The sequence below is a fragment of the Heptranchias perlo genome, chromosome 7, assembly GCF_035084215.1.
Source record: "Heptranchias perlo isolate sHepPer1 chromosome 7, sHepPer1.hap1, whole genome shotgun sequence".
Classification (NCBI taxonomy): domain Eukaryota; kingdom Metazoa; phylum Chordata; class Chondrichthyes; order Hexanchiformes; family Hexanchidae; genus Heptranchias; species Heptranchias perlo.
Genome location: NC_090331.1, coordinates 58,766,570 through 58,782,082, shown reverse-complemented (window position 1 = coordinate 58,782,082; position 15,513 = coordinate 58,766,570).

Below are 15,513 nucleotides of genomic sequence, written 5' to 3'. Positions count from 1 at the left end.
TCATTATGAGCACACAGGCAAAAATAGGCCATGTTTACCAACGTGTCTGTTACTTATTAACTGCAGGGTCGGAAAAATATTATCTTTATGGTTCATTGTTTAATTTATTGCAACACAGTGATTAGCTGCTTCCAGGCTGAAACCTGTCACTTCTAGTCAGAACGAAGGTGCAACCACCCATAACTAACTGTGTGACAAGGCTATTACACATGTTTAATGTAGACATAGTTTTTAATGAATTGGGACTGTGCCAGTTAAATATGTGATACCATTTCACAGTCACTGAAATAAATCAAAAAGATAAAGCTAGCCAATATGCAGAGTGGATGAAATCCCTTTGAAATAAAATCCTTCTCCAGTTATTTACAGAAATTATATTCCATAAAATGTCTGGTTTGTTTTTTTCTCCAAAAGAGCATGATTCGACCATGGTTTTGTTATTAGTTCAGTAAGAACATCTAATGCCTTTCAAAAAGAGGAGTTTACCTATAAGCAATTTTATTTTCAATGCAATGGAGAAAGCACTGTTTAAGTAAAGACATGTTTAAATTAGTGTCCTGTCTATGTGTCATACATTCACATAAGCATTGCTGAGAAATTTGACTGCATAGCAAAAACAGAGATTTTAAGCCCTTTTTTTTAACAATTCAGCTATGATTTTGTGAACACTGGCAGAGTTTTGTTAAAATCTAGAATTTTTCATTGTTATGCTCTCCAATTTTCACAAGTTGGAAATGTAACAAATTTCACTGACATTTCACAGAGACAACCCAGTTTTTCACAACACTAAAGCTAAAGAAATAAGAAAAATACCAACATCAGCAAGGTTAAAGCCTTCATTCTGGTACTATACTGTGTACTTGTTGAAATTGGATCATATTAAAACCCCCATAGGGATAATTTTGACTTTGTGCAATAGCGTAAAATGGGTGATAGTGAAACGGCAGCCTGTTTTACATCACTCCCAATTGTTATTTCCAGAGAAGTCAATAATTAGAGGTAATAGAAAAAGTGCCGGACACACTAGCGGAGAGGATGGAGGAGTCCAACTCCATTGCTAGTGGATTGGGGGCGCAGGTAAGTGCGAGAATGTCTGTGATGGAGAGAATGGTGGCCTTCATTGAGCTTCAAGCACGGCTCTCAAATGAGTCCATGCAGGCCATGGCAATGGCTGTGCGGACTCTAGATGCCAACATGTCTGCCGCCTTAAACAGGCAGACAGATACGTTAGCCGTGACCTTACAACGTAGCACATCTGCTCACCAGCCTGCAGGCCAGCAGAGTGGTGGGACTGATGTTGCACTGGCCCAGGTGAGTGATGATGGTGAAAGGAGACATAGAAGTGGGAACTCCACTCAAAGCGCTCCTACGTCTCACCCACTGCCCCCCCCCCCCACCTCAACCAGCACCCGCAATGCTGCCTCCTCTGCCGATGGCCGAGTCTGCCCCGCACAGGTGCAGGTGGAGCGGTCTTTGGTGGGGCCCTCACAGGCTCCAAACCCAGAGGTCGTAGGCCGAGAGCATCTCAGCAGTCAGGGCAGGGATCTGAGCAATCTGCCACTACCTCTGCTGAAGCCACAGGGGATGCGCTACGTAGAAACAGAAAGGCTAAGCAATTGTAATTCACCAAGGGTATGCACAAGCGTGTTTGACGAGCTGTCATGTTGTTAACTTATGTAATTTTTTTGTTATGGCACATTAAATTTAAACATTATCACTACCATTACCACGACTTGGCCATTATTGAGTCCCTTTTGTGAATTCGCCCTTTCATGTGCTTCATCATGAATGATGAGTGCCGAGACATGATGCCAACCATTGGGCGCGTATGCAATGGGTGTATGCGTGGTTAAAGGACTGTTTTGTGCAAAGGGAGGGTGGTGGTGGTTGCTCCAGGCGGCTTGAGTATTTTAACGTCATCAGTTTGCACATCTCATTATGATAACCTGTTAGAGATAAGGGAATCCCTGGGCTTACGGGCAGCAATGTGCACGGCTGCTCTGGGGATGGGTTCCCCATCTTCATTTTCCTCCTCCTCACCGTACTGTGGAATAGATCCATTGCGCTGCCCATCCCGATCTTGTCAGTTTTAGGGGCTCCAAAATGTAGGTAAATGTATCTAACACGAGAATTCTCAGTCCCAACAAAGAAATCGCAGTCTAAACACCAAGGACTCCAGCCAAACGTTTGTCTGAGAGAACTGAGTGTCCAGCTGCATTACTTCACCTTTTCTTGAGATGTGTCAATCACTGGTTTAAAGGACCAAATGGGCTTCAGCTACAACTCGCCTGTTTCAATAGCCTGTTGCAGAAGCCTCGGGAGACACGTTCAGGAGTAGTTAAATCAGTTTCTGTTGCAGAATTCACAAGAAGTACCTAAAGTGTTTCAACTACCTGAATTAGCCTTTTAAATATCGGCCCGCTGGCTTTGAGTGGGGACGGGATTTCTGGATTCCTGTTGAGCGCACGCAGAAATGGGTGCGTTGGAACCGGGATGCAGTCCCGCTCCAAAAAGCTGCTACTTTCACCTCCCACAAGCTCCCAACCCACCTGTTCTTGTGGGTTAAAATTATCCCCCGAGTGTGAAACATGGACACCAATGTAGTCGAAATGATCAGAATGAAGACATTCTCTGGCATGTTTGTACATTAGTAATTGTGCATAAAGTTAAAATGAATAATAAAAAAAGTTTTGATTATTTGAATAACCGATAGTGTTAAACAGTCCATTAACATTATGAGCTTGCGTGTATTCATTTCTGTATTTCTCATGGTTTTTTATATTCATTCATGAGATGTCGCTGGCAAGGCCAACATTTATTGCCCATCCCTAACTGCCCTTGAAAAAGGTGGTGGTGAGCCGTTGCCTTGAACCACTGCAATCTATGATGTGGAGATGCCGGTGATGGACTGGGGTGGACAAATGTAAGGAATCTTACAACACCAGGTTATAGTCCAACAAATTTATTTTAAAATCACAAGCTTTCGGAGATTATCCCCTTCGTCAGGTGAATGAGTGAAAAGGTTCTCAAATCGCATATCTTATACTAGGCTGGGACAGCATCATACCAATCAAAAGGTGTCGTTGTTGTTCAAACAGGCCAGTCACGGAGAACAGCACGTCCCAGTACACTGGATATACATTGTGTCAATTACACAGACAGACAGAAAGAAACCCACTGCAATCTATGTAGTGAAGGTACTCCCACAGTGCTGTTAGGTAGGGAGTTCCAGGTGATATATTTCCAAGTCGGGATGGTGTATGACTTGGAGGGGAACGTGCAGGTGGTGGTGTTCCCATACACTGCTGCCCTCGCCCTTCTAGGTGGTAGCAGTCGCGGGTTTAGGAGCTGTTGTTGAAGAAGCCTTGGTGAGTTACTGAAGTGCATCCTGTAGATGGTACACACTGAAGCCACAGTGTGGCGGTGGAGGAGGGAGTGAATGTTTAGGGTGGTGGATGGGGTGCCAATCAAGTGGGCTGCTTTGTCCTGGATGGTGTTGAGCTTCTTGAGTGTTGTTGGAGCTGCACTCATCTAGGCAAGGGGAGAGTATTCCATCACACTCCTGACTCATGCCTTGTAGATGGTGGAAAGGCTTTGGGGAGTCAGGAGATGAGTCACTCGCCGCAGAATACCCGGCCTCTGACCTACTCTTGTAGCCACAGTATTTATGTGGCAGGTCCAGTTAAGTTTCTGGTTAATGGTGACTCCCAGGATGTTGATGGTGGGGGATTCGGCGATAGTAATGTCATTGAATGTCAAGGGGAGGTGGTAGACTCTCTCTTGTTGGAGGTGATCATTGCCTGGCACTTTTCTGGCATGAATGTTACTTGCCACTTATCAGCCCAAACCTGGATGTTGGCCAGGTTTTGCTGCATGCGGGCATGGACTGCTTCATCATCAGAGTGGTTGCAAATGGAACTAAACACTGTGTAATCATCAGCAAACATCCCCACTTCTGACCTAATGACAGAGGGAAGGTCATTGATGAAGCAGCTGAAGATGGTTGGGCCAAGGACACTGCCCTGAGGAACTCCTGCAGCAATGTCCTGGGGATGAGATCATTGGCCTCCAACAACCACTACCATCTTCCTTTGTGCTGGGTATGATATTTTACAACATTTATTTCTGTTCTCATTTTAAATATTCTGATAATTGGATATGGATATTTTAAATAATGTGCCAAGATGTGATCTGATAGCTTGGGTGTGCTAATGGTGCACAGGTTGTCAACTGTGTTTACAAAACTCTCTGATGCCCCATCAGACAGATTATCTAATCATCATAGGCAGGTTATGAACATTTTATGGCTGCATATTCAAGTAAACAGCTAACTGGGGAGGTTGCTGTACATACAGTCACTAAAGAGTTTACTTCAGTAAATGAGAGTCTGATGATTTTGAAATGCTATCCTTCTTATAAGTGTCAATTATACACATATAGCCAATAAGTAAGATCTTGTTGCTTTACAACATTATGTGGTTGTTACCCTGTTGACGGTCATAGTTAAATATTCCATTGCAGAGTTCCACATTAAAATGTCCATTAATCCTTCTCAGCATAATTAGTGGATCATTTTCTTAGGAACAGAAGGTTGTGCACCTTTTCACAGAAATATGAGAATGATCCTATTGTGTACAACAGATGGGAACAAAACCCATTAGAACAGCTCTCACTCCCCTCAGCTGTTCCAAACCTCACTGATCTCTGAACTGTGTGTAATATTGCCTGTTTGCAGACCCTTCCCACGAGCAGAAAATGGAGATTAGATGGATTACAGGAGGTATATGAGCTAACCTATCAGTATGAAGTAGATTCATTATTACTGCGTTTACAAGTGCAGAATACAACATCATCAAAGTCAGTGCATCTTTAATCTAGAGATAAACAGTCTAACATAGATGTTTTACGTCAGCTGACAGAAGTGTTAAAATACTGACAGCATTACCTATGCATACTGGCAATACAATAACTGGAGCATAACAAAATATTTATGAAAAAAATTACTCTGCATTACCCAGAAAAAGGAAAACCTCATTGAAAGAAGTTGATAAGGTATCTATGCAAGTTTTCAGCACAGTGAGCAATGCATCAATATATCTATTTTTCTAGCTAAAAACTATTTTACAAGTCTTTGAAAATAATATAAAAATTCAAGCTAAACAGAAAGCTTAAAGCAGCTACAGAGTATGTTGCACTTTATTGATATAGTTTGCATTCATGTAGATTGCATATTAAGAAATTATAATTAGCTGTGATCCCTGTTGCAGACATTCTAAACTTTAATGTGACTGTCCAATAAAGTGTGTGACCTATCAGTATCATGTGACCGAAAGGTCTATTACACAAACAGAAAAGGTCTATTCTTTCCCAATGCTATGAAAACTGAAACCTGAAGGCAGCTGAAGAGTTGCTGCAAATGGGCATATGTTTGGTAGAAAAAAATCCAGTAAAGCAGAATTCTGTTTGCAGATTAATGCAAAAGGCATTAGTCTAAAGTAGTTTCCCTAGTTTATAAAACAGAAATTACTATTAAGATAGTTAATTCAATTCACAGGTATAAAGATAATAAGGCTCATTAAAATTTGTCATTTTTATAATCCTGTCTTTTTCCCTTATTTAAAATAGTTTAGAACTAGCATTGTGATCGAGAACTTGACTCTCATGATGGCTCAGCAAGTTTATCTGGTGAAGAGATAAATATAACAGATGAGTAAGATGAGTTAGCTAATCTCAGCTGAGGCAGCAGTAGAAGTTACATTAGAGTTCAATTAGAATAGGCTGAGACACTCTGGGGTGATTCTCAAAGTTTCATCTGTCTCCCCAGCCTGATATATTCTCCCCATTACCAGATCGCACTGGTCTTCACGGGATTCCTCTCTATTTACACTCACTTAGCATTCTCCATTACTGATGACTAATCTAGAATCTTATACCCGAACTGGACAACCTACAGTAAGTAGCCTACAATTGACCTTAGTATCTATGGGTTAGAGAGTGGAAATGATGACCCGGGAATGGATGACATATATTGTGACTATAAATGATTTGTTTAAATGTTACGAACTTATCCAAAGTTACCATTCAGTAACTATGTAAAATATACATAGTGCTTTGTACTTTAATATAAAAATTAATTCTGACAATCACTTCTGCATATTAATGAATTCAGTACCTTATGCATTGTACTAACAGCAACTATCCCTGCACTTACTTACTTAGTGGAATAATCATCATTACTTGTCACATTTCTACAGATAATATGAAGAGTTGTAGAGTCGTTTAGTTTTAAATAGTATTAACTACAAATATTCAAAAATTTCATATGTAAATATATACACAAAATATTTCCTGCATTATTGATCTTTTCTATGATGTGACATAACATATAGATAAACATATTGGTAATCAGTTGCACATTCTGTTCTCTTCCTCATTGGAGGACTTCTCCAACATTTGCTCATGTTTTTGTTCATTCTCTCCCACACTCCTTCAACGACATCGAGCATCTGTGACATTATGGCTTTGGAAAATTTCTGAAGCTGAAGTGATCCCAAAGAGCATTCTGGTAAATGCATATCTTCCAAAAAGACTATTCATTGTGCTCAACTCATCTAAATGTACTTATCATAGGTCACAATTTGCATCAAACGTGTTGAAGAGTTTGACATTTGATAATTTTGACACTACATCCACTGTTTGCATGAGATAATATTATACTTCTATGGCTTTATTCAAATCTTTAGGTTCAAAGCATATTCTCACTAGTTCATTGTTTGTCTTGGCTACCACCACCATACCGCTGGCCCACTGGTTTGGTTATTCGACTTTCTTTATTACACCAAGTTTTTCCATTCTATCTAGCTCATCACAAACTTTATCGCAAAGTGGGACTGGCACTTTCTTCGATGGAAGTACAGCTGGATGAGCATTTGGCTTTAGTCCTATGCTCTGCTTTCCTGCTGTGCATCCCAAGCCTTTGAATACATCCACCTACTTCCCTGTTCCTGTTTGGTCAGTGTCATTAGTGACAGCATCAATTCTCTTGATCAGTCCTAAGTACTCACATTATCAAAGTCCAAGGACAGGCTGTGCTCCGTATGTCAGAATTTGAAATTCTAGACTTTACATTCCACACCATCACGTTATGTTTTTCCTATCGGCTTGATGTTGTGGCCAGAGTTTATCACTAACTTTGTATGTATCTTCTTGTAAACTGACTGTGGCACATTACATTGAGCTCCCATGTCTACCTGAAAATGAACAATTCTGTCTTTCATTTTGAGGTTGACTGTCCTGCCCATTCAATATTATTTCCTGTCTGAATTGCATCCATAAAATAAATTATCTCCCCCTTTTAGACTACTGTTCCATTCTATGAACTTTTCTTTTTTATTCTTTGCTTGTTTAACAAGAATGTTTTTGTTTTGCTATTGCATGCTTTAGCAAAATGGTTTTGCATTTTAAACCACATACACTTTTGGCCATAAGCTGGACATCTTTTCCCCCTCGTGCAATTTAGCACAGTACTTAAAATCAAATATTTGTTGTTGAGCAGTTTGATCTGACTATTTTTTTTAAATGCATGAGGTGATATCTCTGCTCCACTCACATTACTTGCAGCACTGCTAGTATTACATATTGCATAGATGATCTAGTTGTGTTTTGCTGGCTTTTACTGCTCTGCATAGATCAATTGCTTTCTGTAAAACGACTCTTTTTTCTTAGTAATCTGGCTCTCACAATCATCTATTATACTGATTAGAATTCTGTCTTTAATGAGACTGTGCACAGGGATCCATACTCTCAAAACCTGGCCATTTTTGCAAATCAATTATATATTAAGCCAAGGTTTCTCCTTGAAACCCAATATTAAATATATCATATGGAATATCCTCACAAGGGGTGAAATATTTTCAAACCTCTCTATTAGTACCTTCAGGTTCCATTTATCCTCTCCCTCACCATATGTAAACATATTATACAACTCTATCACTTCCTTAACTATCATGCAGTAACTACTGATCTGCTTGGCCTGTTGCTTTTACATATAAATCAAAGCATTTTTTCCCCATTTTCTCCACACTTCTGTGACAATTCCTCAAATGATCAGAGCACTTTAAACCTTCCATTTCTATCCAATATAAAAGGTTTGTATTGGAACAACTTTCAGAAGACTGTCTGCAACATGTCTCAAGCTTTATTCAAGATGTCTGCTTGTTTATAGATCAATCCTATCTCTGGCTCTATACAACTGTACACAACAGGGTTGTTATGAAGTATGTATACATAAAAAAGCTCTGTATATACACGAGTATCATCAAGTAGCATTCTTTCTGAACTATGAACTTTAATCACTACATCCTGTGACAACCTGAATCCAATTCATCTGCATTCCTAAAGCAATTTGGGAGGGCGTGAAAAATATCTAGCGCCATTGCACTCATACATAAAAAGTAATTATGTGTATTCACTTTATGGAAAAATACAATAAGTTCTGTCATGAGTGATTGTGGAAGAATTTACTCCCTTGACTGTTCTGCTTTCTTGGTATATGAATAAAACCTACAAAGGGGTATGAGCTGGTACAGGAAACGTGAAACACACCTATGTAATGAACATGATTAGCGTATGATTATTGACTATTTACGGTAATAACTGGCTAATGTGAGGCTGTTATAAATGTGTTTAATTACAACACTAAACTGGTTATTTTCACCCTGTATATCTCGTTAGTAAGGTACATTTGGAACATGCCATGCAATTTTGGCTATGTTGAAAAGGGCATCGATATACTGGAAATAATTCAGAAAAGAACAGCCAGGATGATTCTAGTGCTTGAAGTGCAAAATAATGAGAATTAAAATAATTAAGATAATATAGATATAGGCAGTAATTTAAGCTTAATCACAGAACTAGAAGGAATTTTCCCCCCTCACAAACAAAGCAATGCACATATTGTGTAAGCTCACAGTAAAAAGCACTTAATGCTGCATCAATTAACTCCTTTAAAGCAAGGTCAATATCTGTTGTAGAATGGCATTGAAGTTATAAGGATCAACACAGATGATCAAAAACTTGATGAAATACAATGTTTTTTTTGTGTAGGAATCACAGACATGTCATCTGTTAAATGTAACCATTCAAATTTGAATGAAGATGATTGTAATTGTGGAGTTTTTCATTATTTAGCTTACCTAAGTGACCAGAGGACAATTTGGGAATTTTTGGAGTTATCACCCATGGTTATTAAATTCCTTCAGAGAAATCAGGAGGAGTCAATGACAGCACAAATTGAACATTATCTGTTAAAAGGAACCTAATCACCTTTATTCAAACTTTCTCTTCTGATGTGGATCAACACACAGAAAACTCCATGGTTTATAACTATGGATTAAATCAATTTGTCTATGAAACCTTCAAATTGTAGAGGCTGCTTGTATTTTATCCCAGCAGTAGAAAATATCTGCTGTAAACTATAAAAATTAATGAATGCTAACATTTAGACACTTAAGTAATGCTCGGTATACAAAATACTAAAATACGTATAGCCTGGCCTTTAGCTTTAAGCTAAGGTGTGTAACTTTATCAATTATGAGCAGGGCTGGAGTTGAATCCATTAGCTTCCTTTTTGCTGCTTTAATTACTTTGTCAAGTTGTTGTATTTTAAACATGGGTCTTCATCATTATGGGAGAAACAGAGCCGAGTGTTATAATGACATCAGGCACAAAAAATAACACAGCAATACATTCACAATGTGACTAGCATTGCAGAATGACATATTTACCAGCATAAGAGAAAAACTTTACAGAAGCAATTATGTCTCTTTTAAATCACCTTTGAGGTTTCTCTGGCTCAGAGAAGTATGGTACTGAGCTTTACAGATCAGGAGTTAGCTGATTTCAGCCAGCACAGTGGTTGTTGTTTTTAAGCACCGAGTGTCATTTCTGGTCCTTTAGCAAAACATTTGGAAATGATACATATAAAGTGCTGGTTGTTTTGTCCAGTCACCTTTTGTTAGAAATAAGTTTTGTGGTGGTAATTCCACTAGCATTGTTCTTTAACCAAAGGTTGGATATACTCACAGTATAGTACTTAGGTTGCCGCGTGTGAGATAATTGGCTTCTGTTACCTTAATAGGAAGTTTATTGTAAAAACAGAAAATGCTGCAAATGCACAACAGGTCTGTCAGCAGCTGAAGAAAGAAAGAAAAGGTTAATGTTTCCAGCCTTTTCTTATCTGAATCGAGAGAAGTGTAATTATATACATGTGTGGATAATAGAACATAAAGTGAAGATATGTGTTCAAATGAATTTTATCAGCTATGAGGAACAGAACTCACATCCTATAGAAGACAGAAAAAAGCCTGAACTACTGGTGGGAATTGGTACAAAATCAAAAATCACACTGGTGCCCATCAATTAGGAACTGGTTCACAAGCATCAAAGATCCAAACCTCACTCAATACAGCCCCAAGTAGATCTTTCTTAGCTATGACAAACTGACAATGTGCTAATTGTTTCTAAAATTACTGTCACATGAAGCAATGTTTGCATTTTTTTTAAACACAGCTCCACTCTGAACTTCTGTTTTTTGTTGTATATAGAAATGAAAGCTGAAACTGAAATGAAAATTTCATTCGCCACATAAAAGATTATTACTTAAGATAAAAAATCACGGGATTGGGGGTAATATTCTGGCATGGGTGGAGGATTGGTTATCAAACAGGAAGCAGAGAGTTGGGATAAATGGTTCATTTTCGGACTGGCAACCAGTAACCAGTGGTGTTCCACAGGGGTCGGTGCTGGGTCCCCAACTCTTTACAATCTATATTAACGATTTGGAGGAGGGGACCGAGTGCAACATATCAAAATTTGCAGATGATACAAAGATGGGAGGGAAAGTAGAGAGTGAGGAGGACATAAAAAACCTGCAAGGGGATATAGACAGGCTGGGTGAGTGGGCGGAGATTTGGCAGATGCAATATAATATTGGAAAATGTGAGGTTATGCACTTTGGCAGGAAAAATCAGAGAGCAAGTTATTTTCTTAATGGCGAGAGACTGGAAAGTACTGCAGTACAAAGGGATCTGGGGGTCCAAGTGCAAGAAAATCAAAAAGTTGGTATGCAGGTGCAGCAGGTGATCAAGAAAGCCAACGGAATGTTGGCTTTTATTGCTAGGGGGATAGAATATAAAAACAAGGAGGTATTGCTGCAGTTATATAAGGTATTGGTGAGACCGCACCTGGAATACTGCATACAGTTTTGGTCTCCATACTTAAGAAAAGACATACTTGCTCTCGAGGCAGTACAAAGAAGGTTCACTCGGTTAATCCCGGGGATGAGGGGGCGGACATATGAGGAGAGGTTGAGTAGATTGGGACTCTACTCATTGGAGTTCAGAAGAATGAGAGGCGATCTTATTGAAACATATAAGATTGTGAAGGGGCTTGATCGGGTGGATGCAGTAAGGATGTTCCCAAAGATGGGTGAAACTAGAACTAGGGGGCATAATCTTAGAATAAGGGGCTGCTCTTTCAAAACTGAGATGAGGAGAAACTTCTTCACTCAGAGGGTGGTAGGTCTGTGGAATTTGCTGCCCCAGGAAGCTGTGGAAGCTACATCATTAGATAAATTTAAAACAGAAATAGACAGTTTCCTAGAAGTAAAGGGAATTAGGGGTTATGGGGAGCGGGCAGGAAATTGGACATGAAGCTGAGTTCGGATCGGTCAATGCCCTGTGGGTGGCGGAGAGGGCCCAGGGGCTATGTGGCCGGGTCCTGCTCCGACTTCTTGTGTTCTTTAGATTTGTGGTTGGGATCAGATCAGCCATGATCTTATTGAATGGCGGAGCAGGCTCGAGGGGCCGATTGGCCTACTCCTGCTCCAATTTCTTATGTTCTTATGTTCTTATAATTAAATTCCTGTTGCATTATTAGGGTAAAGATGGTCCTTATCCTAAACTTTTATCTTTATCTGGATTAACATCCAGCACAAAGGGAAAATAAGCTGGAGATGAACCCATCAGTCAACTGCTTCCCTCTTTCTTTATGAGTTGTAAATGGATAGGGTCTCATGAAGATACATGCTGAATACAACAGTATCACAACAAAAAGAAAGTCAAAGTCAATTTTAATTTTCAGTGCCTTTTGTAAAATATTGGAGATTTGAACATTTGAAAAATCAGTAATGCTTGTAATATTACTGTAGGAAGGGTTTTAGCAAATCTAATGTCATTGTGTTAACTTATTTACCTGATATTGATACCACAGGATGAAACGCACTTGAACTGTGTTGTCACAAAATAAAGCGGTAAGTGTAGGGATACAAACCAGAAAAGGGAAGATTCTTTCAATAAAGATTCTTTTTCCATGGTCAACATTGGTCACTTAAATTCTTGAGACAAATTTTTACCATTAGTAAATTGTAACTTCCCAACTTTTAATGTGCAGCTGTGAGGAAACTTGCATAGACAATTGGACAGCTGCAATTTTCAGATCTGCTGGCACACCTTTAATTTGGGTCCTAATTTTTATGAAGTGTGATTGGTCAGATTGCCTGTAGTAATGCCTTAGTTCTGATCAATTAAGCTATTTAAAACGGGAACATTCTGCTATAAGGAATAGTAAAACGGCAGAGATTGAAACAACAGTAGGGTTAGATAGGTTTGTGAGGAAAAGTAAACAAAAAGATGTATAAATGCCATCAGTAAACCAGAAATAATTGCAATTGTGGACAGCTTACCAAAAACATACTCCAGAACGAGCATACCACAGAGAGAGACTGAATTATTCCAATACACCAGTTAATATGTTACCTGATCAAAGATATTGCAAACACGTAGTCTTTTATTTTGTACACTTTGTGCTCACGAAGGCAAGGAACTTTTGCCACAGATTGCTAGCACCAAGCACTTCCATATCAGGTGTACTATAGGCCAGAAGTATAGTTAGCTCCTTCTGCACTTCCCCAGAAATATACTTTAACCCTAATATCAGAAGAATATCTCTACTGAACCAGCATAGCTTTTTCCATTGCTCCATATTAGTCATGCTTATGTGCTTTCTGACTGGCATTTTTAACTTGTGATAAATTATGGAAGTTTGGTGCTATGGACCCAAGCCTCTGGAAATCGGACTGGGATTGTCAAATTATATTTCATGTAGGGCCTTTGCCATCTGAGAGAGAAGGCTTTCACTCCCTCAGTCTGGGCTCTTTTTGTCACAACAGGTATGACTTTGAGATGTTTGAGTTGTTTGCTGTCACAACTTGCTATAGCTGTTTGTAACCTGGAGATCAGAACTAATATCAAAGGCAGTGTCGGCTGGACAGTGCTTCACCATTTCCTGTTGCAACAACTTTGTAACACATCAATCCTACGCTTATTAATGTTTCCGCCTTACATCACCACTAGGCAATGTATAGATGTACAGATGCTCACTATTTCTCCAGAGTGTTACAAGTGAAATATTCATCAGCAACCTAAAACCCATAAGATTAAAAGCAACAACTGCATGTCTATTTACAAGGGGAAAGATAAATTGGAGACGTCAGTGGTGTCATTTATCCCCCTCCCCCTCCAGTAACTATCCCACTAAAGCAAACTCTTATGATTAATCATCATCGTATAAAATAAAAATACTGACTGCAATTGATTACTGTAGTAGTAAGGTCTCTCGAGGGGCCACACGATTGGCCCTCAGGTTGCAGAAGTGATCTCAAGTGTATTGTAATCGTTGCAACTCAAGGTCATTTCTGTAACCTGAGGGGGCAATCATTTACCCATAATAGTCCCACATTTGCAGTTAATATTTCCTGAAGTTGAATCTTTAAAACAGGAAATGTTTGCACTCATTTTGAACCGGCTATAGTCCCCGCTTTGGGCCATTAGTGGTCAATAGTTTTGTTCTTATTGCCTTTTAAAATCATTAATTTGTGACCAGTGCCTGCTGATGTCAATCACCAAACAGTAGTAAAATCTATTTCCCCATACATGTCCTTCAGACATTCTGATTGAGAGTTTTAGTTTCAGGACATAAAGTGTATAGTTTCAAGCCATGACTTCAATTAAATTCACACTTCAGTTCAAACTTGAAATAGTACGACTTTAATGGATATTATACAAGTTACTGAGATGTCTAGTTAAAAAAAAATCAGTGCATCAAAACTAATTTAAAATCAAATATCATAAAATAAGTTAAAACTTAAGAATGGGGTTTCCCTCAATGTCTCAGCAATTTTGGCTAATGAGTAGCTTTGCATTAAGAAAGAACTTGTATTTACACAGCACCCTTCATATCCTTAGGACACCCCAAAATACTTCACAGCTAATTAATTACTTTTGAAGTCTGGTCACTGTTGTTGTGTAGGCGAACACAACAACCAAAATGCACACAGCAAGGTCCCACAAATAGCAATGAGAGAAATGACCAGCTACTCTGTTTTTTCTTTTGGTTTTGGTGGTGTTGGTTGAGGGATGATGGGTACTGGGAGAACTCTCCTGCTCTTCTTTGAATAGTGCTATGGAATCTTCTAGGTCCACTTGAACAGGCAGATAGGTTCTTGGTTTAAAATTTCACTGGAGAGAGCACACCTCCCTCAGTATTGCACTCAATTTTCAGCCCAGATTATGTACTACTTAAGTCCTGGAGTGGATCTTGAACCTACAACCTTCTAATGCAGAAGCAAGATGCTACCACTGAGCCAAGCTGACACTTATACACAAATGGAAGATCCCAGATTACACGGTCTGTGTCGAGTTAGTTGTTCTAAGCCAAAGTGATGGCATGGGTACTATAATTTGCCTCAGCACCTCTGGGTTGAGGAGGGGAAAATTGGCCAGAGTTCTTGCTTCTGATTGTAGCCAGTGGCTCTTATTGGATATGTGCAGATGTGGATGTCAGGTAAAGTCACGATCAGTTCAGCTGCAATGGCTCCCCCACCCTGCACCTTGCTATAGTTAAACAGACTGCTAATTTGTTTACACACAATAAACCAAGCCCCTTTACACTCCTATTCACAAAATAATCCAACACAGCTGCATTCACATCAGAGTCTGGCCAAACTAATCAGAGAGGTGCCCTGGCATAATCTGTGCACTCCTATACTTTCTTTCCCACTGAGCACGTCCCCATTTCTTCCTTTGGAATAACCTTGGCTCAGGCACAGCAACATGCTCCCACCCACACTGTGTAATTCGATTGGCTGGTACATCCTTCCAGGCAAGTGGAGAGTATTCCATCACACTCCTGACTTGTGCCATGTAAGTGGTAGAGAGGCTTTAGGGTGTTAGAAGATATGCCACTCGCTGCAGAATACCCAACCTCTGACCTGCTCTAGTAGCCACGGCATTTATGTAACTGGTCCAGTTGAGGTTCTGATCAATGGTAATCCCCAGGATGCTGATAGTGGGGACTTGTGATGTTAATGCCATTGAATGTCAAGGACAAGTGGTTAGGCTCTCTATTTTTGGAGATGGTCATGGCTTGGCACTTGTGTGGCCCATAATACTGCAG